General features: G+C 33.1%; 1 protein-coding gene across 2 annotated transcripts in view; it reads right to left on the bottom strand.

Moving 5' to 3' along the window:
* The window catches only part of JAKMIP2 (janus kinase and microtubule interacting protein 2), a 1,408,623-nt gene that overhangs the window by 395,491 nt on the left and 988,074 nt on the right, over positions 1-25,058 (bottom strand). The gene's annotated exons all lie outside the window — the stretch shown is intronic.

Genomic DNA, 25,058 nt, shown 5'->3' with positions numbered 1-25,058 from the left:
TAATACCAGATCCGTGTGCTTTCATAAGGATAGATGTCCAAAGAAAATAATAATGCTATACAAAAAGTAAGGTCTATGTGGTCACTTCAGTTTACAAAGGGGCAGCTAGACCTTTATTAATGAAACAAAGTATGTTACAACCAAGTCAGATGCTTTAGGAAAAGGTACAGTGTTTGCTCTTACAAATGTAATATTATGGTTTGAAAAGTGACTTGACTAATATCTAGTAATAAATTTACATGTAGTTCCCAATGTAAAATAAATTTAAAAGCTGCATTACTGATAAAATTTTTAGTATAGTAAATACGTTAATTTACCTGTTGTTATAATACTACCTGCTACTAAAGCGCCTTGTCATACATCAGTTCCTAAATGGGGTCCCTTACTGATCATCAAGTACAACAGAATGAAGAGATTATTTTCTTTTGGGGGATTTCTCCCTTTTTCAGGTTTGTGTCAAAATGGAGCTGGTACATGTAAATTGTGTGTGTGTGTCTGTGGCTTTCCCCATGAAAAAAATGGTGCATTTAATTTTTATTTGCCATGTTGCTGTCCAGTTGTGCTCAGTGAGTGGGTTCCTCATCTAACTATATCTTCATGACTCATTGTAGAAGAACACATCTGGGAGTCACCTAAATCTAAGACTGATTTGTTACTTGTGATTTGTTCAGCTGTGACAAGAAGAGATATAGCTAGGACACCCATTACCCTATGGATTTCCTTTATCTGGAAACTCCCTTAACTCGAAATTCAGAAGAAAAAGAAGTGACAGTCCAACTCGGTCGAAGCTGATAATAAAACCTTTAATCCAATAATCCAACAAGATAAAACAGGTAAGTGTATTGGCGTATAAAACGCTTCATCAGACCACAACATTAAAATCATACAGTGATTCTTAAGAATAACAACCAATCACATTTCAGAACAATCAATGAAGCAAAGCGTGTGTTCTAAGGGCAGGTTTCAGAGGTACCATAGTATTCAAGCCAAAACGTTTACCGGCTTAAAACAAAATGATCCAATTAGTTTCAGCCAATTCTGTTTTGTTAAAAATATCACCTCCCCTCAAAATCACAGGTAGAATCTGTAACACTGAAAATTTAAAAGAATGTGAAACATCACTAAAACAGCTATAATGCTTGGCCAGTGCAATAGTCAGATTACCCCTGCGGATATCATAAACATGCTGCAGGATTCGATCTCTTAGGCTCTGATTCACTTTGCCCACATAAAAAACATGTGCATGGAACACATTTAGCTACATAAACCAAATTCCTAATGGCATGATCTGCACATAGATTCAAATTATAATGCACCTTTGTATTTGGATGTATGAATTCAGAAGCTGAGTCTATAAACTCAGAGGATATACATGAACCACACAGAAAAGTGCCTTTAATAGCAGAAACGCTGACCAGTATGACTATTCAAATTCTTATAGCAAATATGTATCTTAAGTCATTTTTTCATTCCCAAAAGTCAGCATTTGTTCAGAACTAACTATACCTTTTATTCTATCATCATCAAAATTGGCCAATTATTTTTAATAAATCCATATACTGCTAACATCTGATGTATACATTAAAGGAATCTGAGCCACATTAGATTGCTGACTACTGACAGCATTATTAACTACAGTTAAATACTCAACAAAGTGAGGTTTTGTTTCACTATGTCTTAACAATTCAACCCCACCATCTAACTCTACTTATCTCATTCATTTTATAACCCTCTTCAAAAATTCTTCCCTTAAGGTATCAAAAGTCATTTTTAGAGCCGTTTCATCATTAATGAGTCTGGAAGCTTTCATAAATTGGCTCTTCAAATTTTTCCTATAAACATATGAGAGATGCATACTAGATCTATAGAATAGATTATTCTTCCTACAAGGTTTACGATATAAATTAATAACAATTTTACCATTATCATTCTTACTGATATTAACATCTAGAAAGTCCACACATTCCCTAGAAAAATTCAAAGTAAATCTTAAAAATGCAGTACTGTTCCCAAAATATTCAACAAATTCTTTTCAAGCTCAACAGGGTCTTCTTTCCCCACTGATTCTGACAAGCCCCTTCCCCTGGCTGTGGTTTTTCTTGACAATGGGTAGGGGCAGTGGAAATCTCTTTCATCCATTCATTCATGTCATTAATTAGATGATGAGACATTTGGCAACCTTAGGAGAGTCATAGTTACTCCTGCCATTTACCCACACTTCATTGAATTTCTTCACTTTGACATTCAGAGCACTGGGCAGAAATCACATTGCGTCAACACCCATCTTGGGCCTTCGTGATGTTTTGTTTTAATTAAACTGAGATTTTCCCAGTCCACACCTGTTCTAAGAAAGTTGCTAGCTGCCAGACGATGAGGGACACCAGTAGGGACCAGTGCCTGCCACAACTGGGGCGATCCACAGAAAGGTTCAGATGTGCATTCAGAGTCACTACTGCCTGCCGCCCTGGGGGGGGGGGCATGGTGAGGGGGTGATGCCTCGTCCAGCAGTGGCGCATGCTCTCCCACTTCATGCCCAAGCCTGATTGACCCAGCCCTTAGAGCCAATCCTTATCCTGACATTACAGCTCTGCCTTGTTGACTCCCTTACCTACATTGTTCTAACATGCCAGAGGCCGTTTACCTTGGAGACCTGCTGCGGATATGGGTAAGGCCCGGCATGAGACTTACATCCTCTCCCCTGGATTTTCAAGGGATGGTGAGAGCTCACCTAATGCCACTGGAGTCACAATGCTTTCTGGGGTGTGGGCCTCTCTCTCGAGGCAAACCCATTCCAGGGCACCCTGCCCTTTACAAGAAAAGAGAACTCTGTGAAGAACCTCTCCACAGCAAAAATATGCCATACAGAAAACACTTATAATACATAATGGATGACACAAAAGGGTTATCAGAAAGAACTTTAGTTTGCTCCCACTAAGCTAACACCATACTGGCGTAGCTGTTGGCACAAGGTGTGCCCATAACCATGCCTAACTTCTGGAGATAAAAATTATTCCCAAATATAAAAAACATTATTTTCAAGAATAATCTCAAGTAGAGAGCAAATCAAATATATCTGTGTGTTAGTATATGAACTATGTCTACTAAGGAACAATCTAACAGACTCTATCCCAACATTATTGGGCGTGTCTGAATAGTGCGCATTTCTTTCAGCTGCTTCAAAGCTAAAAATTCCTCCCTATTCAAATTACAAAAAATTTTACCTTTGCATGGTGCTGAGCATCTGCCTATAATCTCAGATTCACATATTTTAAAAAAAGCTTCAAGTGAAGGATCAAGTTTAGAAACAAAAACACTAGGCTTACCAAAATTTAATACAATAGAATTCACTTCATAAAACATCATCTTCAACATCACATTCCTGGTAAAAATCCTAATAACAATAACTACATCAGTATTATCAGAATGATTAAAAGGAATAAAAGAAAGACCTTTATTCAAAACATTCATCTGTGCTTCTGTCAACACGATAGAGGAGATGTAATGTACTAACGTCCCCTCCTCATTTACCACATTTGAGTCTCTTCGGAATGAGAATCTTGATCCTGAGAGACTTTCCATCTCTTCCTTCCTTGACTCGGGGACCTCAGTGTTCTGAAAGTCCCATCTGTCTTCACTGGAATACGTAAACTCAGAAAAACTGAGCTTGTAGAAGGTACACCAACCGGTTCTTTCCTTCTAAAATGAGGTGGTCTATCAGAAACAGCAAGTACTTTATCAGATGTTGAGGTGTTCGAGGCAGTGCCATGAGCCAAGGTTAAAGATGTGGAAGTAACCGACTTCACTGCAGACGGTTACCCAGCATTCAACCCAGAATTAACACATACATCAGCTGATGTCAATTTATCTGTTTGTTCATGAAAAACTCTCTTCTATTTTGGCCAGAAAATTCATTGAAATCTCTTTCAAGCTTTCTCTGCTTCTGATTTTGTAGCCGCATGTCAAACAAAGACACATTATCATACAGTCATCAAGAGCTAACAAATGTATCTTGGATTTAAAATCTCTGACAAGTTTCTGTTGTAATGAATCAGCTTCTAGCAACAATGTATCTTCAAGCAGTTTCAAAAATTCCAGCAGTAAATTCTTGTAATTGTTATTAAGTTCTAAATTAAATAGCTGCCACTTCTTAAGGAGGTCCTGATAATGATTATCATAAGTAGGCATCTGGCTTATGCAAAGGCTTCTTAGAACCACCTTTAAACTAAGACAGGCTTCAAAATATGTTCTTTGCCACTGTAACCATTTCAGTTTGAATAATTTATTTTCTAGTTCTCTCAAAGAAGTTGTGAAAGTTTCCAAGTTCACATCACTATCATCCGAATAAACTACACCAGCATTAGATACATTCAACAGTAATTATTATTTAAAATTCTATTATCAACTCCTTAAAAGTTATACAATCTGTTTGAGAACCAATAATCTACTAGATTTTCAACTTTAGAGTTTTTCTTAAAACATTTTGTGTCAAAATTAATGATTATACAACTGGGCAGAGATGAGCAACTCAAAATCTTCACACGCTGATTCCACACTAAGGAAAGAAATCCAGTCTATATCTACTACTCTCCAGGAATTATCTTTAAAAATGGACAGATTTACTGACAACCTTGAAACTTTAAAGATGAACTGTCAACAACAAACTGATGTTCTAAAGGAAATCCTCCAGCAGCAACAATCCAAAATCCTGAACATTGAGACTTCAATGAATGATATAGATAAAAGACTTAAGGAAGATGAATTCCACTGTGAGACCATTCTGCAACAAAATACTTGGCTGATAAATAAAGTAGATACTGTCGAAAACAGAAAGAGGAGAACAAATATTAGAATCTTTGGTCTCCCTGAAAAAAACAGAAGGAGAAGATATTATTTCCTTCCTAAATTCCTGGCTGCCTGAATTTTTGGACTTAAAAGAAGGTTTGTCATATGGGATAGAGAGAGCACATAGAGCCATAGGGAAACCAATCCCGCCTTCCCCTAATGCTTCTCCAAGATCTATAGTTGTGAAGTTCCTATCCTTCTTAGATAAAGAACTCATACTGAAAACAGCTTGGAGGAAAAGTCCCTTGTCTTTCAAATGAAACCAAATAAGGTTAGATAATGATTACTCCACAAGAGTCCTGGAAATGAGAAAAGCTCTTGCCATTGGTAAGACTATTACAGCAAAATAAAATTAAGGCACAATTAGTCTATCCAGCCAAAATCAAAATCTACCATCGAAACGAGATGAGATCTTTCAACAGGGTCGAAGAAGCTGTTTTGTTCATCTAAAACAACATCATTACAATCCCAGAAGGCATGGACTGGTCACCATCTACAACCCTTAAAAGATCACATGAGAAAAATAACTGGATGGATGTAAGAAAGAAAAAATGAAAACTGGAGCTAAAAGTACTGGACTTCCTAATTCTCTCAAAGATCAAGCTAAATCATAAAATGTTTATGGAAACCTAAAGAAGTATGGATCATTACGTTACTTGTCTTGTATAACTCTTCATTTATTTAACCAGTGAAACTTGCAATCAAAAATTAATATTACTATATTCTTATTAGATACAACTGCTAGTGATACCTAGGATGTATAGTTAGTTGGATCCTGCACACACATATGTTTATATTCTTATTAGATACAACTGCTAGTGTTACCTAGGATGTATAGCTAGTTGGATCCTGCACACACATATGTTTATATTCTGATTACATACAACTGCTAGTGATACCTAGGATGTATAGTTAGTTGGATCCTACACACATATGTTTATATTCTTATTAGATACAGCTGCTAGTGTTACCTAGGATGTATAGTTAGTTGGATCCTGCACACACATATATGTTTATATTCTTATTAGATACAACTGCTAGTGATACCTAGGATGTATAGTTAGTTGGATCCTGCACACATATATTTACATTCTTATTAGATACAACTGTTAGTGATACCTAGGATATATAGTTAGTTGGATCCTGCACACACATGTTTATATTCTTATTAGATACAACTGTTAGTGTTACCTAGTATGTATAGTTATAGTTGGATCCTGCACACATATGTTTATATTCTTATTAGATACAACTGCTAGTGATACCTAGTATGTATAGTTAGTCGGATCCTGCACACATATGTTTATATTCTTATTAGATCCAACTGCTAGTGTTACCTAGGATGTATAGTTAGTTGGATCCTGCACACATCTGCTTATATTCTTATTAGATACAACTTCTAGTGATGCCTAGGATGGATAGTTAGTTGGATCCTGCAAACATATATTTACATTCTTATTAGATACAACTGCTAGTGATACCTAGGATGTATAGTTAGTTGGATCCTGCACACATATGTTTATATTCTTATTAGATACAACTGTTAGTGATACCTAGGATGTATAGTAAGTTGGATCCTGCAGACATATGTTTATATTCTTATCAGATACAACTGCTAGTGATACCTACGATGTATAGTTAGTTTATCCTGCACACACATATGTTTATATTCTTATTAGATACAACTGCTAGTGTTACCTAGGATGTATAGTTAGTTGGATCCTGCACACACACATGTTTATATTTGTATTAGATACAGCTGCTAGTGATACCTAGGATGTATAGTTAGTTGGCTCCTACACACATATGTTTATATTCTTATTAGATACAACTGCTAGTGTTACCTAGGATGTATAGTTAGTTGGATCCTGCACACAAATATGTTTATATTCTTATTAGATACAGCTGCTAGTGATACCTAGGATGTATAGTTAGTTGGATCCTGCACACACATATGTTTATATTCTTATTAGATACAACTGCTAGTGATAGCTATGATGCATAGTTAGTTGGATCCTGCACAAATATGTTTATATTCTTATTAGATACAACTGCTAGTGATACCTAGGATGTATAGTTAGTTGGATCCTGCACACATATGTTTACATTCTTATTAGATACAACTGCTAGTGATACCTAGGATGTATAGTTAGTTGGATCATGCACACATATGTTTATATTCTTATTAGATACAACTGTTAGTGATACCTAGGATGTATAGTAAGTTGGATCCTGCAGACATATGTTTATATTCTTATTAGATACAACTGCTAGTGATACCTACAATGTATAGTTAGTTTATCCTGCACACACATATGTTTATATTCTTATTGGATACAACTGCTAGTGTTACCTAGGATGTATAGTTAGTTGGATCCTACACACATATGTTTATATTCTTATTAGATACAACTGTTAGTGATACCTAGGATGTATAGTAAGTTGGATCCTGCAGACATATGTTTATATTCTTATCAGATACAACTGCTAGTGATACCTACGATGTATAGTTAGTTTATCCTGCACACACATATGTTTATATTCTTATTAGATACAACTGCTAGTGTTACCTAGGATGTATAGTTAGTTGGATCCTGCACACACACATGTTTATATTTGTATTAGATACAGCTGCTAGTGATACCTAGGATGTATAGTAAGTTGTCTCCTACACACATATGTTTATATTCTTATTAGATACAACTGCTAGTGTTACCTAGGATATATAGTTAGTTGGATCCTGCACACACATATGTTTATATTCGTATTAGATACAGCTGCTAGTGATACCTAGGATGTATAGTTAGTTGGATCCTACACACATATGTTTATATTCTTATTAGATACAACTGCTAGTGTTACCTAAGATGTATAGTTATTTGGATCCTGCACACACATATGTTTATATTCGTATTAGATACAGCTGCTAGTGATACCTAGGATGTATAGTTAGTTGGATCCTACACACATGTTTATATTCTTATTAGATACAACTGCTAGTGTTACCAAGGATGTATAGTTAGTTGGATCCTACACACATATGTTTATATTCGTATTAGATACAACTGCTAGTGATACCTAGGATATATAGTCAGTTGGATCCTGCATACACATATGTTTATATTCTTATTAGATACAACTGCTAGTGATACCTACGATGTATAGTTACTTGGATCCTGCACACATATGTTTATATTCTTATTAGATACAACTGTTTGTAATACCTAGGATGTATAGTTAGTTTATCCTGCACACACGTGTTTATATTCTTATTAGATACAACTGCTAGTGATACCTACAATGTATAGTTAATTTATCCTGCACACACGTGTTTATATTCTTATTAGATACAACTGCTAGTGATACCTAGGATGTATAGTTAGTTGGATCCTACACACATATGTTTATATTCTTATTAGATAGAACTGCTAGTATTACCTAGGATGTATAGTTAGTTTATCCTGCACACACGTGTTTATATTCTTATTAGATACAACTGCTAGTGATACCTAGGATGTATAGTTAGTTAGATCCTGCACACACATGTTTATATTTTTTTTAGATACAACTGCTAGTGATACCTAGGATGTATAGTTAGTTGGATCCTACATATATATGTTTATATTCTTATTAGATACAACTGCTAGTGTTACCTGGGATGTATAGTTAGTTGGATCCTGCACACACGTTTATATTCTTATTAGATACAACTGCTAGTGATACCTAAGATGTATAGTTAGTTGGATCCTGCACACACATATGTTTATATTCTTATTAGATACAACTGCTAGTGTTACCTAGGATGTATAGTTAGTTGGATCCTGCAGACATATGTTTATATTCTTATTAGATACAACTGCTAGTGATACCTACGATGTATAGTTAGTTGGATCCTGCACACACATATGTTTATATTCGTATTAGATACAGCTGCTAGTGATACCTAGGATGAATAGTTAGTTGGATCCTACACACATATGTTTATATTCTTATTAGATACAACTGCTAGTGTTACCTAGGATGTATAGTTAGTTGGATCCTGCACACACATATGTTTATATTCTTATTCGATACAGCTGCTAGTGTTACCTAGGATGTATAGTTAGTTGGATCCTACACACATATGTTTATATTCATATTAGATGCAACTGCTAGTGATACCTAGGACATATAGTCAGTTGGATCCTGCATACACATATGTTTATATTCTTATTAGCTACAACTGCTAGTGATACCTACGATGTATAGTTACTTGGATCCTGCACACATATGTTTATATTCTTATTAGATACAACTGTTAGTGATACCTAGGATGTATAGTTAGTTTATCCTGCACACACATGTGTTTATATTCTTATTAGATACAACTGCTAGTGATACGTAGGATGTATAGTTAGTTAGATCCTGCACACATATATTTTTATATTCTTATTAGATGCAACTGCTAGTGATACCTACGATGTATAGTTAGTTGGATCCTGCACACATATGTTTATATTCTTATTAGATCTAACTGCTAGTGATACCTAGGATGTATAGTTAGTTAGATCCTGCACACATATATTTTTATATTCTTATTAGATGCAACTGCTAGTGATACCTATGATGTATAATTAGTTGGATCCTGCACACATATGTTTATATTCTTATTAGATACAACTGTTAGTGATACCTAATATGTATAGTAAGTTGGATCCTGCAGACATATGTTTATATTCTTATTAGATACAACTGCTAGTGATACCTACAATGTATAGTTAGTTTATCCTGCACACACATGTGTTTATATTCTTATTAGATACGACTGCTAGTGATACCTAGGATGTATAGTTAGTTGGATCCTACACACATATGTTTATATTCTTATTAGATACAATTGCTAGTGATACCTAGGATGTATAGTTAGTTGGATCCTGCACACACATATGTTTATATTCTTATTAGATACAACTGCTAGTGTTACCTAGGATGTATAGTTAGTTGCATCCTACACACATTTGTTTATATTCTTATTAGATATAACTGCTAGTGATACCTAGGATGTATAGTTAGTTAGATCCTGCACACATATATGTTTATATTCTTATTAGATGCAACTGCTAGTGATACCTAGGATGTATAGTTAGTTGGATCCTACACACATATGTTTATATCCTTATTAGATACAACTGCTAGTGTTACCTAGGATGTATAGTTAGTTGGATCCTGCACACACGTTTATTTCTTTCTTGAATTGTCTCTTCCTTTTCCTCCTTTCTTTTTTTTTTTTAGGGGAGGGAGAGGGGAAAGACGGAGGGCAATGAGAAAAAAAGGGGGAGGATTAATTTACTGTCTGTTTAATCAGAAATCTGAAATAGATCATATCAGAACTTGATTTTATGTATATATTGCAAAGAACACTTGTTTTTTTCAAGCATTCTATCAGTATATGATTTAAACATGACATAATTTCTTTTCCCTGGTCTTGTTTCCAGTTTTAACATGCTAAACTGTCATTTGTTTCTTTCATGAAACAGTAACCTCGAGCGCTACTTTGAATTGAAGAGCTGTTTCTTTTTCTCTGCATCCAAGTGCTCTCATGGTTGTCTGTAAACTGAACTTCGTATAGCATTAAGAAACTTGTCTGGGTGCTGTATTAGAACTCCGTGGTCAGCTGTGTGAGTGACGCTGACGTGTAACGGAGATCTCCTTTGCCTGTGTTTTTGCTTCAGCAGCTTGAAAGTTGTCTGGAATATAAAGTACACAAGGCATTTGATTAAATATTAATAATTAGTAGAAATACCAATTTGTGCTAAATAAAAATAAAATCCACTAGTAACTGATCTCTATAGCAACCAAGGCGGGATTATGTAAATTACGATGACATCATCGTTCCATTTCAAATCCCAAAGTTAGCAGGTCAAAAAAAATAAATTGACTTTGCATAACATGATACTAATAGTTAAACACATCACTACCCTGTTTTATACACAAGCATCTGCATACAATTAAACGAAAGTATTCTATAAATAGTAGTAAGGAAAGAGAAATAACTTTCTGTTGAACAGCTGATCGATTACAATTGTCACTGCTTATAAACACTCATCACTAATGGCAAGTATAGCTTAGAAATAAGCAAATACTTCATAATTACCTTTATGAATTTTCTAGAAAGGTTTCATCCACTCAAGTAGATTTCTAGTAAACTGATATTCTTTTTGAGTAACATGACATCGGTAAGCAAATACTATAGCACACTGTATCGCTAGCTTTTACATGTTTCCTAATTGAAGAAATAAACTGGTGGCATATTATTAGAATATAACATAAATACTCAGTTACAATTGACTCTAAATACATCTAAACTGTTCCTGTTAAAGTTTACCCAGTGAGTTAAATAGTAAGTACCGCCATATGGTGTGTATAAAACCACTTCCTTGTACCATCATTTCACATTTGGGCTCAGGTTCTTTTAGATTTGATTTGGGATGTCTGCTCCATTGTATCTTATAGTGTTGTTATTGGGGAGATGTACAATATAGCTGTTATAAAGACTGGCTCAAGTGGCACACATACCTAAGTTATTAATAATTTTTCTATTTTACTATCCTTAGTGCTGTTACAAATAATTACCACCCTGCAGTTTGGAATATAAATTAGTTAAGCTAATTTCAAAGTGTTAGAGTCCTAGAAGATTACCATTGTCGGAATGACACCTTGTTCTCATACACAAAAGTGGTGAAAAAGAGTGGTGGATAGATATTTAGCTAGATGAGTGGTTTCTAGAACTCTTTGAGCATTTATTGAAGCTGGAGTTAAATGAAAATAAGTCTGACTTATTATTTACGCACAACAAAGTTCGTAATAATAGACTCTAAAATACTCATCAGTACCTGAGATGTGTTATAAGAGAATGACTGTTAATACAGCAATAAATAATTGAACAACACATTAAGATGGTGAGTTTTCCTTTAATTCCATTCCCAAACTTTTTTTCAAATAAACTGCCTGACTTTGTTATTGACAAAAAAAATTACAGAGAATGCAAATCAACATATATGTGTGTAATGATATGCAGACATATGTGTGTGCTTTTCTGTGTACGGGTACATATGAATATGTATATATATATATATATATATATATATATATATATATATATATATATGCGTACATATAAAAGACAGTAACTACAATGTTGAGAATAAAAGGTTATAAATAGACACAGTAATATTGTAACTAATTAGATCACTAGGTCTGACTTTGGTAAAAGACTGAAGATCAAATATGTAGTAATGGAGATTCATTGTACAGGGCTCAAATGTTCAACTTAATGCTTTAGAAATATAATGACAAATGCTAAAAAGGAAGTTGAAGGGAAATAGAAGGAGGGAATAAATAAAGGGGAAAGGAGTATATATATATATATATATATATATATATATATATATATATATATATATATATAAACTCTAGACAGTAGTGAAACTTGCTGCAATAGAAGATGTGATATTTAAACTTTATGGAAGTACAGATTTCTTTGTGCCTAACCAGATATACACCTATACATAATTTGTTAGAAAGCAAATTGATGTTTATTAATTAATGTTGGAGTCTTTCCATGGTTACCTAAACTTATTGAGTTTGAGATAGATAGGAATTGCTTGAGCAGTATATTCTCCTATAACCATCACCATTTGTAAATGTACAATTTAATTCCATATGTCCTTGCTCATGATTATGCTATTGTAATACTGTTACTAGCTGGTAGCAGTAGGGAAATATGGGAAATTACTATATAGGGGAGTATCAATCATATAATACCTGATAGTAGGAGAAATGCGTTAGTAATTAATTGCATATAATATCTTCTACTATAAATACTTAAGTGCTAATCTACTAATTTAATGATTCATTCTGGTTAATACTGTTATTGTTTATCCATCTTTAAATTACTGGAATTATTTACGTAATCAGATGCTCTTTGAGCCCTTTAATAGATAATTCTACTTCTACATGATCATTATCAAAATAGTATTTCTCTGATTCTATAATTATTCATATAGAAGTGGATATATATATATATATATATATATATATATATATATATATATATATATATATTTATATATATATATATATATATGGATCTATCTTACTACGTCGACAAGTCAGAACGCCGACAGCGAGAACACCGACGCCAGAAGATCGAAAACGGAGAAGACCGACGGATCAAAACCCCGACGCTGAGAACATCGACATGGGAAAAGGCTGTGTATGTATGCGGTAGTGACGGACGTTAGGGTGCGAGTAAGGTAAGTGTGCGACTGTGATAGTTTGTGGGTTAGGGGCGGGTTAAGTGAGTTAGGGTTAGGCGGCTAGGTAAGTGTGCGACTGTGATAGTTTGTGGGTTAGGGCGGGTTAAGTGAGTTAGGGTTAGAAGCGGCTAGGTAAGTGTGCGACTGTGATAGTTTGTGGGTTAGGGGCGGTTAAGTGAGTTAGGGTTAGGCTGGCTAGGTAAGTGTGCGACTGTGATAGTTTGTGGGTTAGGGCGGGTTAAGTGAGTTAGGGTTAGGGCGGGTTAGGTGAGTGTGCGATAGTGGCGGACCTTAGGGTTAGGGTTTGGGTTAAGGTTGTAGGTAGTTGTGTATGTGAGGTTTAGTGTTGTTTTGTAAGGATTTTGGTGTGCTTGTGTTGTGTGTGTGCTTTTTGGACCGGGGATTTGTTTTGTTTGTTGCTTGTCGGGATTATGGTGTGTCGGGCATGTGAGGTTTCGTGTTTGTGAAATGTCGGTTATGTGGTGTCGGTGATTTTGTTTTCGGCATTTTGACTTGTCGACGTAGTAAGATAGATCCATATATATATATATATATATATATATATATATATATACTTCAATTGAACAAAGGTTTATTAGTGAAATTTAGTTGCACTGTTTATAATCAAACTGTATATTATACTAATATATTGTTGTTCTCTCATACCAATTAAAATATTGACTTTCATAGTAACACATGCTCTGGAGCTTCAAGTTGGGCAAACTTGTTTCAAAATTTTAGAAGTGATGGTTAATCTGACTGGATATTTTTATTCTCTCAGATTAGGAATGTTCTACATTTCATTTCAGTTAATGGATTTACTGTTTATCAAAAGTTTAGTTTTAAATGTTTTTTCTTTTTTTAAGCCACAGACTATTATTAAATTATATTTTATATTGGGAATCAGCACCTTGTCATCAAAATATCATCTTTCCAAGAACGGTACACAAGTTTTAAATATCATGATTGTTTGCTATCACATTTTACTAACACTCTAAACTTTTAAACAAAAAAGATGGACTTGACTTTTCTTTCCTTAAACGTTAATGATTTAAATAGTCCAAGGAAAAAACTCAATCTATTAAAATACTTGAAATTAAATAAAGCGCAAGTAATATTTTTACAAGAAACCCATTTTAAAATAAATGATAGCTTTAGCTGGAACCAAAATGAATACCTAAGATTATCCAACTCCTCATACACTAAAAAAAACAGAGGTGTTCTAACATTATGGAAGAAAAGCGTTATCTCCCCTCAAATCTTATATAATTATGAAGATAAAGAAGGACTTCTGACAATAACAATAATAAAATTTAAAAACAGAATTTGGACACTGGTCAATGCCTATTGGTTCCCGGGAATTGGGGTAACAACAATAAAAAAAAATTTAGAACTTATCACTAACAATTCCTGATTTTAGGGGGTGATTTCAACTGTTTACTAAATGACTCAGAAACTACTAACAAGAGACCTTTTTGTATTACTCCTATAGGGAAAACTCTCAAAAAATGGGGAGATAACTTACAGCTATATGATTTATTTTATCTCAGAAATGGTAATTCATTAGAATTTTCCCACTGTGATTTTAGATACAGGACTCAAACCAGAATTGATAAAATATTTATATCCCAAGACCTAAAAACAAAAATATCACACTTTACAATAGTCCCATGCCCTATGTCTGATCACAATGCACTTATTTTTAATCTTCAAACAGATTTTAAAAAACTGTCTCTCACTAAAAGAATACCAGCTTATATTACTAAACTGAAACAGTTCAAACCTTGGCTTGATACAGAGATAGAATTTTTCTTAGATACAAATCTAACCAGTGAAGTAAATGTAGTATTCTTTGGGATTTGTTGAAAGCTTATCTATATGGCAAAATTATTGCATGGTTTAATAATAAAATGAAGGAATGGGAGTCTGAACTATCTAATATACAAAAACAAATTGTATTGATAAAGATAATACTAAAATAATTTCAGACAAGAAAAAGGAAATTGAATCCTTAAACAATAAATATAATGACATTTTAACTCATAAAACCAACTTGGCCCTAGAAAAATTAAAACTAAATTATTTCTCTGTATCTCCAAAATATATGCGTAATCTAACACTGAGAGTGAAAAGAAACTCCACTGAAAACAATATTGTAAATGTGATCCATGAAGGGAGAAATAATAAAAAAGTTTCTGATATTAGTGATATCTTAGATGCCTTTAAGTATCACTTTTTGTAACAATACACAGTCTACACTTCCCAGAATTTAAAAGTCTACCAGAGAGTTTGATTAATGAGATTCAGAAACAAATCTCTCTAAAGAAAATTAATGAAAAAATTAAAGAAAGCAAAAACAATAAATCACCGAGCATAGATGGTATTATTAATGAAATGTATAAGCTTTTACCATACCCCGCTATATCACTCTAACACAAAGCCCTGAATTAATCTTATTTACAAGGTATGATTCCACCCTCGTGGAAATACTCATTAATTACTCCCATACTAAAAAAAATAAAGATTCTCATATGTGTAAATCATATAGGCCAATTTCTCTGATTAATAATGACTATAAATTATTAATGTCAATTCTAATTAACAGATTTAAGAAATCATTAACCCATTTCATCTCAGAAGATCAAATGGGATTTATTTATAATAGACATACTCAAGATAATATTCAAAGAATTATAACTAACATAGAGATCTTAAATAGGGATAATCAAGAGGCTCTTATAATCACTCTTGATATTGAGAAGGCCTTTGATTCATTAAACTGGAAATATCTTTTTAAAATTCTTGAATCGTACAAATTTCCTACTCAATGTATTACTTTTATAAAAAATGTTTATTATAGCAATTTAGCATATGTAAAATTAGGTCCATTTATGTCAGAACCTATCAAAATTACTAAAGGTACCAAACAGGGATGCCCAATGTCTCCAATTTTATTCGCTTTAGCAATAGAACCCCTTTCTTTGGCAATTCAATCTGATCCTAAAATTATAGGCCTAAATATAAATAATCACTTTAATTCCAAAATAATGTTATTTGCAGACGATATCTTACTTACTTTAATAAACTCTGAAGAATCCTTACAGGAATTAGATTTACTAGTCAAAAAATTTTACTATATTTCTGGCCTAAAAATCAGTAGTTCTAAATCTAACCATATGCTTCTAAATAAAAAAATCTTAATGATAATACTAATTTGACTACTAACGAAATAATTGGGAAGCAGGTTTCCTCATTGAAGTGCCTAGGGACTGACCTATGTGAAAATATTGACCTAACTTTAAACACAAACGATAAAAACATTATAAACACATTAAAACTTTTCCCAGAGAAATGGAATAAGTTACATCTAAAATTTGAAGATAGATTACAATTAATTAAAATGATCTTATTGCCAAAAATAAATTACATAGCTCTTTCTATCTCTATATTACCCAGTAAAAATATTTTAAAAGAAATAAACAAAACTCTATTAAACCTTTTATAGTACCCTAAAAAGCATAGGATAGTTCTAACTAATCATATTAGACCATGGGAACTTGCAGGAATACATTTTCCCAGATTTAGAATCCTACATTAAAACATCTAACCTCAAAACAATATTAAATTGGATAGACGCCAAATATTCTAGAGCTTGGAAATCGTTACATACAAGTATTATCTTAAATGAAAATAAACTAATAAAAAAATTACAATTAACCAAATTAACTAACAAACTTTGGTATGTACTCTGTATCAATATACAATATAATACTATTAAATTTACTAATCTAGATTATTTAAATCATATATATAAGACCTTTAGAAGTTTCATAAATAACAATATTGACATTAAACTATGGATCCAGCTTCTATTCCCCTTTAAAACTAAAAAAAAACGTTTTCGATAATATTAGCTTAGATACACTCAGCTGCTGGGAAAGAAAAAAATGTACATGCTGGTATCATTGCACAAAGAACCTAGTTGCACTAGATGCACAAAATTTGATCAAAGAGTATGACCTACCATCATCAGACTGGCTAGTTCTCAATGGTCTACTTCCATTCACTCAAGATTTGTGCAGAACAATACAGAGTTCTCAAAAATTTATAAAATCGTTATTACTTATAAAACTACTCCTAATCAGAAATTTTGGGATTTTGTTACTAGAGACTGTACACTGTCCCTATCTCCTATGAATAAATCAAAATGTACACTCTCTTAAATTAACCTGTAATCTACAAATATGGAAGATTTTTTCCTGGAAATTTTTACATAGAAGTTTTTACACTCCTAATAAAATTGCTAAATTTAACTCCTCTGAACAGGTGATATGTTGGAGATGTTCTCTAGAATGTAAGGCCGATTGGTCTCACATCTTTTGGGATTGTTCTCACATTAAAAAGTTTTGGAATGATATTGAAAATTTTCTCCAAGCCACCGTTATTGATTACTTTATATTATCAAAACCTTTAATTCTTCTGAATGTAAATGAATATATTAAATAATAAAAGTAAATATCTTCTTTGGACAATTCTAGCAGTAGCCAAAAAGTGTATTACAAGAAGATGGAAGTCATCCATCATTCCAACCTTACAAAACTTCATGACTCTTTTGGTTGAAGTAGCATCAATGGAAATAAAAGTTAAAAAATCATGAATATACCCAAGAAAATGGAATAACAACCCTTGGACAAAAGTTCTATCTCTTATTTAGTCATTGAATTCAGATATGTCTTCATCTAATTAGTCATATTGAAAGTATGAATTAATGAATATTGTACCCTACTTTACAGTTTATATAACTTGTTGTTCCCTTTATTTTCCTTCTTTTTTTTCTTTTTTTCCCCTTATACACTGCTTGAGGCCTTTGTAAAATGTGTACATAGTTTTATCATAATTTGTTGTACAAATGATTGTTATTGAAAAATCAATAAAAAAAAATACACTCTGTCATGTCCCACTCGACAAACAAGCAAAATGTAACAGTCTAAAGAACAGTCAGTCAAGTGGATAAGGGCTGGTCCAACAAAACAAAGCTAAACAAAAATAAATGAAGTTACAAGCAAACACAGTCAAAGTTGATAAAACCTTTAAACAATAATCCAACAAGATAAAATAGGTAAGCTCTTTGAATATTCATACTGGTCAGTGTTCTACTGTTAAAGGCACTTTTCTGTGTGGTTCACGTAAATCCTGTGAGTTCATAGACTCAGCCTCTGAATTCATACATCCAAATACAAAGGTGCATTATAATTTGAATCTATGTGCAGATTGTGACACAATGAACTTGTTTTATGTGGCTAAATGTGTTTCATACCCATGTTTTTATGTGGGCAAAGTGAATCAGAGCCTAAACGATCAAATCCTACAGCATGTTTATGATATCTGCAGGGGTAATCTGACTAATTCATTGGCCAGGCATTATACCTGTTTTAGTGATGTTTCATATTCTTTTATATTTTCAGTGTTACAGATTCTACCTGTGAATTTGAGGGGAGGTGATATTATTAACAGAACAGAATTGGCTGAAACTAAATGGATCACACTGTTGCAAGCTGATAAAGGTTTCGGCTTGAATACTATGGTACTTCAGAAACCTAGGCTTTGAGCAAGCCCTTTGCTTCATTGATTATTCTGAAATGTGATTGGTTGTTACTTCTGTTCACTGTATGTGTTTAATGCTGTGGTCTGATGAAGTGTTTTCTATGAGAAAGCACTTACCTATTTTATCTTGTTGGATTACTGGATTAAAGGTTTTATTATCAGCGTCGACTGTGTTGGCCGGTCACTTTGTTTCTTTTTGTTTAGCTTTGTTTTGTTGGACCAGCCTTTATCCACATGACTAACTGTTCTTTGAACTCTCAATTCAGGGGGAAAAAAAGACCCTGTCCTATAGTTCAAGATTATTGATCAAACCACTACAGTGCTTTGAATTTCTGAATGTTACTATTGCGTTATACCAGAAAAGGAGCACTTAAGAATTTCAAACCTGACCACAAATGCATTATCGACATTACGAATCACATACAGCTATTCATGACCAAGAACATCCTGAGTCCTTGGTAACTGCACCTTTACCCTACCCTAGCTATGCCTCTGGCATTGAGTGTACCACAGGTGAAAATTCAGAGCACTTCCTATTTTCTTTGCTTTGAATGTTATTATACATGTGCAAAAATGCATTCTGCAATTTTTCTTAAAAGGCAAAAATGTATTATTTTAAAGGTGCAAGTACAAACGTGTCAATTTATATTACATTATACTCAGATGTGTCATGTATTTAAAATAGTTTGTTTTTCATCTATAGAAAGTCTTCCTGAAAATAAGAATATTATTAATATCATGATAGTGATTACAAATTTTAAACTATCATAAAAAGTGTCCACAGTTTCACAGGCATCTTCTGCAAGTTGCATTAGAAGACTTTTTTTAGATTTTAGTCACTTATTGTTGTGAAATTATGATTTTTTTATCAAACACCTATATCGAATTATCATTTGTGACATAGGCAAATTTACATTCATATAAAAGTAATCAAACCATATTAACATAACAAACAGTATTGTTCATATATATTGCTAAAAGGCCATATAACATAAGCAATATTACATAAATTATTCAAGTCCTGCCTTTTTTCAAACATGAATGAAATTTTAATCTTGTCTTAGAAAATGTATAAGTATGCAATTAAAACTAAGTACAGATTGTGGTAAGACTGACTTGTGGAGTTAAGACAGAGGCTAAACCAGCCATAACCATTTGTAATGAAAGGTCAGAGATTCTAATACTTAGATACATGTTCTTTCAAAATCATATCTAAATGTGTACAGCTGATTGATCAGAACTGAAATTTTCTTTTCCAAGCACAGCTTTTGAAAATGGCGTTGAAAGATAACTGAACTTGTGCCAGTGGCATACAGGAATACAGCCCTAAATACAGCCTCGGCGACACAACTTCAAACATTAGCTTGTGTGTCCTATGGCACACAGGCAGGAAAGATGAGCATGTTCATCTTGGTGTGGGAGGAGCACATGCATAGGCACACAAGCACATTCATCTCCCTGGTGGAGACTAGAGGAACCATAATGTGTATTGCTGCCTGTGTGAAGGTAGGGTGCTCTGTTGATGCCAAACACCTGCTGTAGGTGAGAGGTCAGCCACTGCTGATGTTCCTTGCACCCCTTTCTCATGGAGTGTTGCCAACATGGGCAGAATTTGGGAATTAAAAAAAAATACTCAGCAAAAGCAGTATGAAACTGCCCCATGTGTCTTCAAATGTGTAGCTAGCCATTTTTGTGCTTGGTGCCACTGCCCCTTGATCTGATGCCCTCCCTCAGCCTTTCCATTTTCATTGTAAAGTGGTTTACCTTCAGGTTGTCATCATTCACTTTAATTTGAGGAGCAAACAATAGTAGTATGCAATGAGGAAGAAGTGGAATTTGCTTATTGAGCCCCACCTAACACTTTGCACCCAGGAAGGGTCCCTTCTTCGCCCCACCCTAGTTATGCATCTGGATACCTCAATTTCCTTATTAGCTTCAAACATGGGAAAGAAATGATATGGAAGAGCAAAAGTAGGTTCAGTAGGTCAGGCAGATGAGGAGAAGCCCTGGGAGCAGATGTTCAGCTGTAGGAAGCAAAAACTGGACAGAAAAGATCACTTAAAGGACTGCTGTATGGTACGTGTAATAAAAAGTAATTTTTAATGTCACAGTGTTGTTTTTTATAATGTTTCCCTGACAACACAATAAATATGCATTTACAAAAGCATGCAGTTAGTATATATGTACATACTTTTATATATACGTGTGTGTGTGTGTGTGTGTGTGTGTGTGTGTGTGTGTGTGTGTGTGTGTGTGTGTATGGGCACATGGAGTTTGGTTGACATATGTTTAATCAATCACATTTGTATAATGGACAGGCATGCAAGATGACAATCTCCGGCTAGGGGAATATTCATTTTCCAATGGCATTGTGCAATCTCAGAGTTAGTTTAATTAGCAGGGGGTATGGGGATATTTTCTTTCTTTCTTTATTTTATTTTTTTAACTAATATTTGCATGCACTGAGAAGTAACCTTGGTAGATATGTACTAGGAAGTCAGCCTTTCCATTTTCAATGTACAGTGGTTTACCTTCAGGTTGCCATCATTCATGTTAGTTGATCAACTGAATATTCACATGTGTATGAATGCATGCGTGTGTTATGCTAAACATTGGAATGTAAGGAGTGGATTAAAATACATATCTGGTACACTGAGCAGAAAAAAATTACTACTTTATTTTATTTAGTCTTTGTTGACTGGGTTAGTCCCACTAGACTACTTTATTTTATTTAGCCTTTGTTGACTGCGTTAGTCCCACTAGGCTAGTTGCATCTTATCTGGGGAGACCCAAGTTGGTATTTATACTATTAGGGGAATATGGCCAAGGCATTGGGGAATTTCCCCTACTGATTAAGAGAGTGTTTGCTCTGATCCTAGTGCAGTGGCGGCTGGGAGAACAGCACTCAGTGAGATCCAAGATGGTGGATAGCACATACCAGTGAGGTATTTGAGGCTCTATAGGATTCTAAGAAGCCTTTTCATAAAAACTTTTAGTTTCATTGGCAGAAGATGCTCAAAACAGTGATGAATGCTTTATTACAACCCTCCAGTCAGAATGATTGAGGGATGATATTTTGGGTGAATTGGTGCAGACTGAGAAAGAAAATGGAAAAGATGTTTCATGGGGTGAAATTATGGACAAAATCCAGTCAGAGGAATCATATGTCATTTTAAAAGAAGATTGCCAGAAAAAGAAATCAATATGCCAAAACTGTTGAGGAAACTTCAGGGAAAGTGATAAAAGATGAAGAGAGGAAAGGAAATGTCAACAATCAAAGGAAATTTGTAATACGAATTTAGAACAAAGAAGAAAAAGAAATGGGCAGGTATGACATTTGGGATAATTGAATGGTCTCATGGAGAGTGAAGACTCATGAGGTAAGAGCTTTTATTCTTATTCATAATTCATAAAAAGACATTTTGGGATATTAATTTTGAGATTGGTTCTGTTCTGGAAAGTTTTGGGGGGGGGTATGGAGAGAAAAAAGAACTGTAATCCATGGAACTATTATGTGGTTAAAGCATTTCACAGAGAAACAAAAACAAAATATATGTTTAATTTTGAACTCTATTTGAAAAAGATACTATAAACAGACATTTAATCACACTTTGTAAAGAAGTTATGGAAGTTAGCAAAGTGTATGAAAAAAGAGGATTATAGACTGGTGGATGGGACTGCCATAGTATACAGAAAATGGCGAAAGAAAAATTTGTTCATATCCCTAGTATGATAAATGCAGAAGATAACAGGGGTGCTGTAGAATATAGAAAACAACCTGTTTTTTCTGTGGAAAAGATGATCATTTGATATGTAACTGTGATAGGAGGAAATGTTATATTTGTGAGGAAACAGGTCATGATGCAAAAAGCGTGAATTGAAATGCTATAAATGTAACAAACTGGGCATTTATGGATAATCTAGAGAAAAAGGATAAAGAAGAAAAAGCAAAAGTGAGGACAATATATGGAGGGAAGAAATGGTCCCAATAAATGATAATGATGAAGTAGGGAAGCAAGATCAGGGTAAAAATAAAGATACGATAAAAAGAAAAATTAAACAGAAAATATTATAGAAGAAGGTTCTGAAATAAGTGATGAATAATTTTTTTTTGCAGTGGTACTTTTAAATTTGTATGGAAAAAAGAAGATAAAAATAAAATTGAAAAATCGCAGACCTATAGTATTGAACAATGTAAATTATAAGATTTTTATAAAAATTGAAAACAGTGAAAGGTAAAAATAATTCTATTCACAAATGAGTAACAGACAGAAATGTTTAAAGGGATAAGTGTGAAAGAAAAAGTAAGGAATGGATAACACAAATGAGATAAATGCTTCAAATTTACACAATTTCTGGTAAGCTACAACCAACACATAATGACAGTTTTAGAGATCTTCCAGTAAATGTTAACAGCATTAAAATATAAGTAGAAGAATAGACCACCTAAAGCATTATGTCAACTTAAGAATATTGTAAGAGGCAAGATTTTTGACACTAGAAGAGAGATTACAAACAAAGAAACTTTAAGGAAGAGATGCAACATGGAACCTACGGAAAAAAATATGTTCTGGTATAGTTGTAAAAGTCAGTGAAAATATTGAATATAACATTGGTAATGATGGGAAGATTAACTACTGTAGATGTCAGATGGCATAATCAGTATACAGAATTACTTCTTTATATGCCTATTTTACAAGAAAAGAAAGGAAAATATTTAATAAAATTCTGGATTTTGTAGTAATTAATATTAATGCAATTTAATGGAAGATCTTAATTGTGATTTGTGAGGGAAAAAGAAAATAGGAAATGATATTAAGAAAATTTTTGAAGTTATAAAATGTGTCAGTTTGAAGATTTGGAATAATAATTTATGGACATATAGTCAAGGTGTATATGCAACCAAATACATTATTTTATTGCATCACAAGGTCATGCATATAGCTGAGTGAGTGATACTTTTAATAGGCTTTTCAGATCATTCAGCGATATGGATAGATATACAGGAACATAAGAAACACACGAGATTGGAAAATGGAATAAAATGAATAAATGAGAAGTTGTGTGATGAAAATGGAAAGAAAATAAATATGCAATTATGGAAAAAGTACATTTCCACTAGAGTTTGTATAAAAACTGGTCCAAGTGGTGGCTAGATTTTAAAGAAATATATAAAAAATGTGTTTTAGAATAGCAGTCAGATATAAGAAAAGCATGGGAAAAAAAACAAATTATAAAGCAATGTGTACAGATGCTTTAATGGATTTGGAAAGGAATATAGAGAATATTTTATAATGGAATGGAGAATTTATGAAAGGAATCATGAGATAATTAAAGAATTATTTAAGAAAGATATTACTTGCAAGTTAAAAGAGGAGAGGTATCAGCTTATCTAAGTAGCATAGTAAAAGAGAATACTAGTAAAATGAGAGAAATGAAAGATCATAAAGGATAAGTAAGAAGATCTCAGTAACAAATTATGAATATTATACTAAAATATGTAAAGAAAATGTTTCAAGATTGAAAATACAACAAAAGAATGGCATGTTAAAAATTTAACAGAACAAAAAAATAAATAAATAAAGAATTGGAAATGCGTTTTTCTTATAGGAATTAAATGAGGTATTTGGATAAGTTAATTTACAGTCGGTTTCAGGACCACCTGGAATAGGACATCAATTTTAAAAGAATTTTATGAATTGGCAGAAAAAAACACTTCTTAAAACTTATGAATGAGTGGTTAAATGAAGTTTTTTTTATATAAAGATTTTTGTTGTGGTACCTTTAAATGTGTATGGAAAAAAGAAGATAAAAATTAAATTGAAAAATTGCAGACCTATATTGTTGATCAATGCAGATTACAAGATTTTTATGAAAATACTTCAGAAGAGAATGGAAACTAAAAATGCTAAAAATGAAACATATGGAAGATGGCATATATAGTTATAGGGAAAAAGATGTCAGGAATTGTTATTAATAGTACGGGAAATTGTGGATATTATAAACAGGACTGATGAAACCAGATCATGATAGGAGATTTAAATAAAGCATTTGATACAGTACAATGTGAACTTTTGTGGATAATTATGTAGATAGTATAACATTAGTGAGAAAATTAAGACTGTATGTATGTTGTTCTAATAATAAAAAAATAAGTATTTTAGAGAATGGATGGTTAAGCAAAGAAATAAATAATGGCATACACCAGGGATGTCCTATGAGTAACATATTATTTGCATTAGTCATGAATGTATTAGTTAAAGATATAAATTTACATATGATAGGTGCTATTTATATTACTAATGAAGGGATAAG

This window comes from Protopterus annectens, chromosome 4.part0, assembly GCF_019279795.1.
Source record: "Protopterus annectens isolate FY-2018-M chromosome 4.part0, PAN1.0, whole genome shotgun sequence".
Taxonomy (NCBI): Eukaryota; Metazoa; Chordata; order Ceratodontiformes; family Protopteridae; genus Protopterus; species Protopterus annectens.
This window is presented reverse-complemented; position numbering and strand designations above follow the sequence as displayed.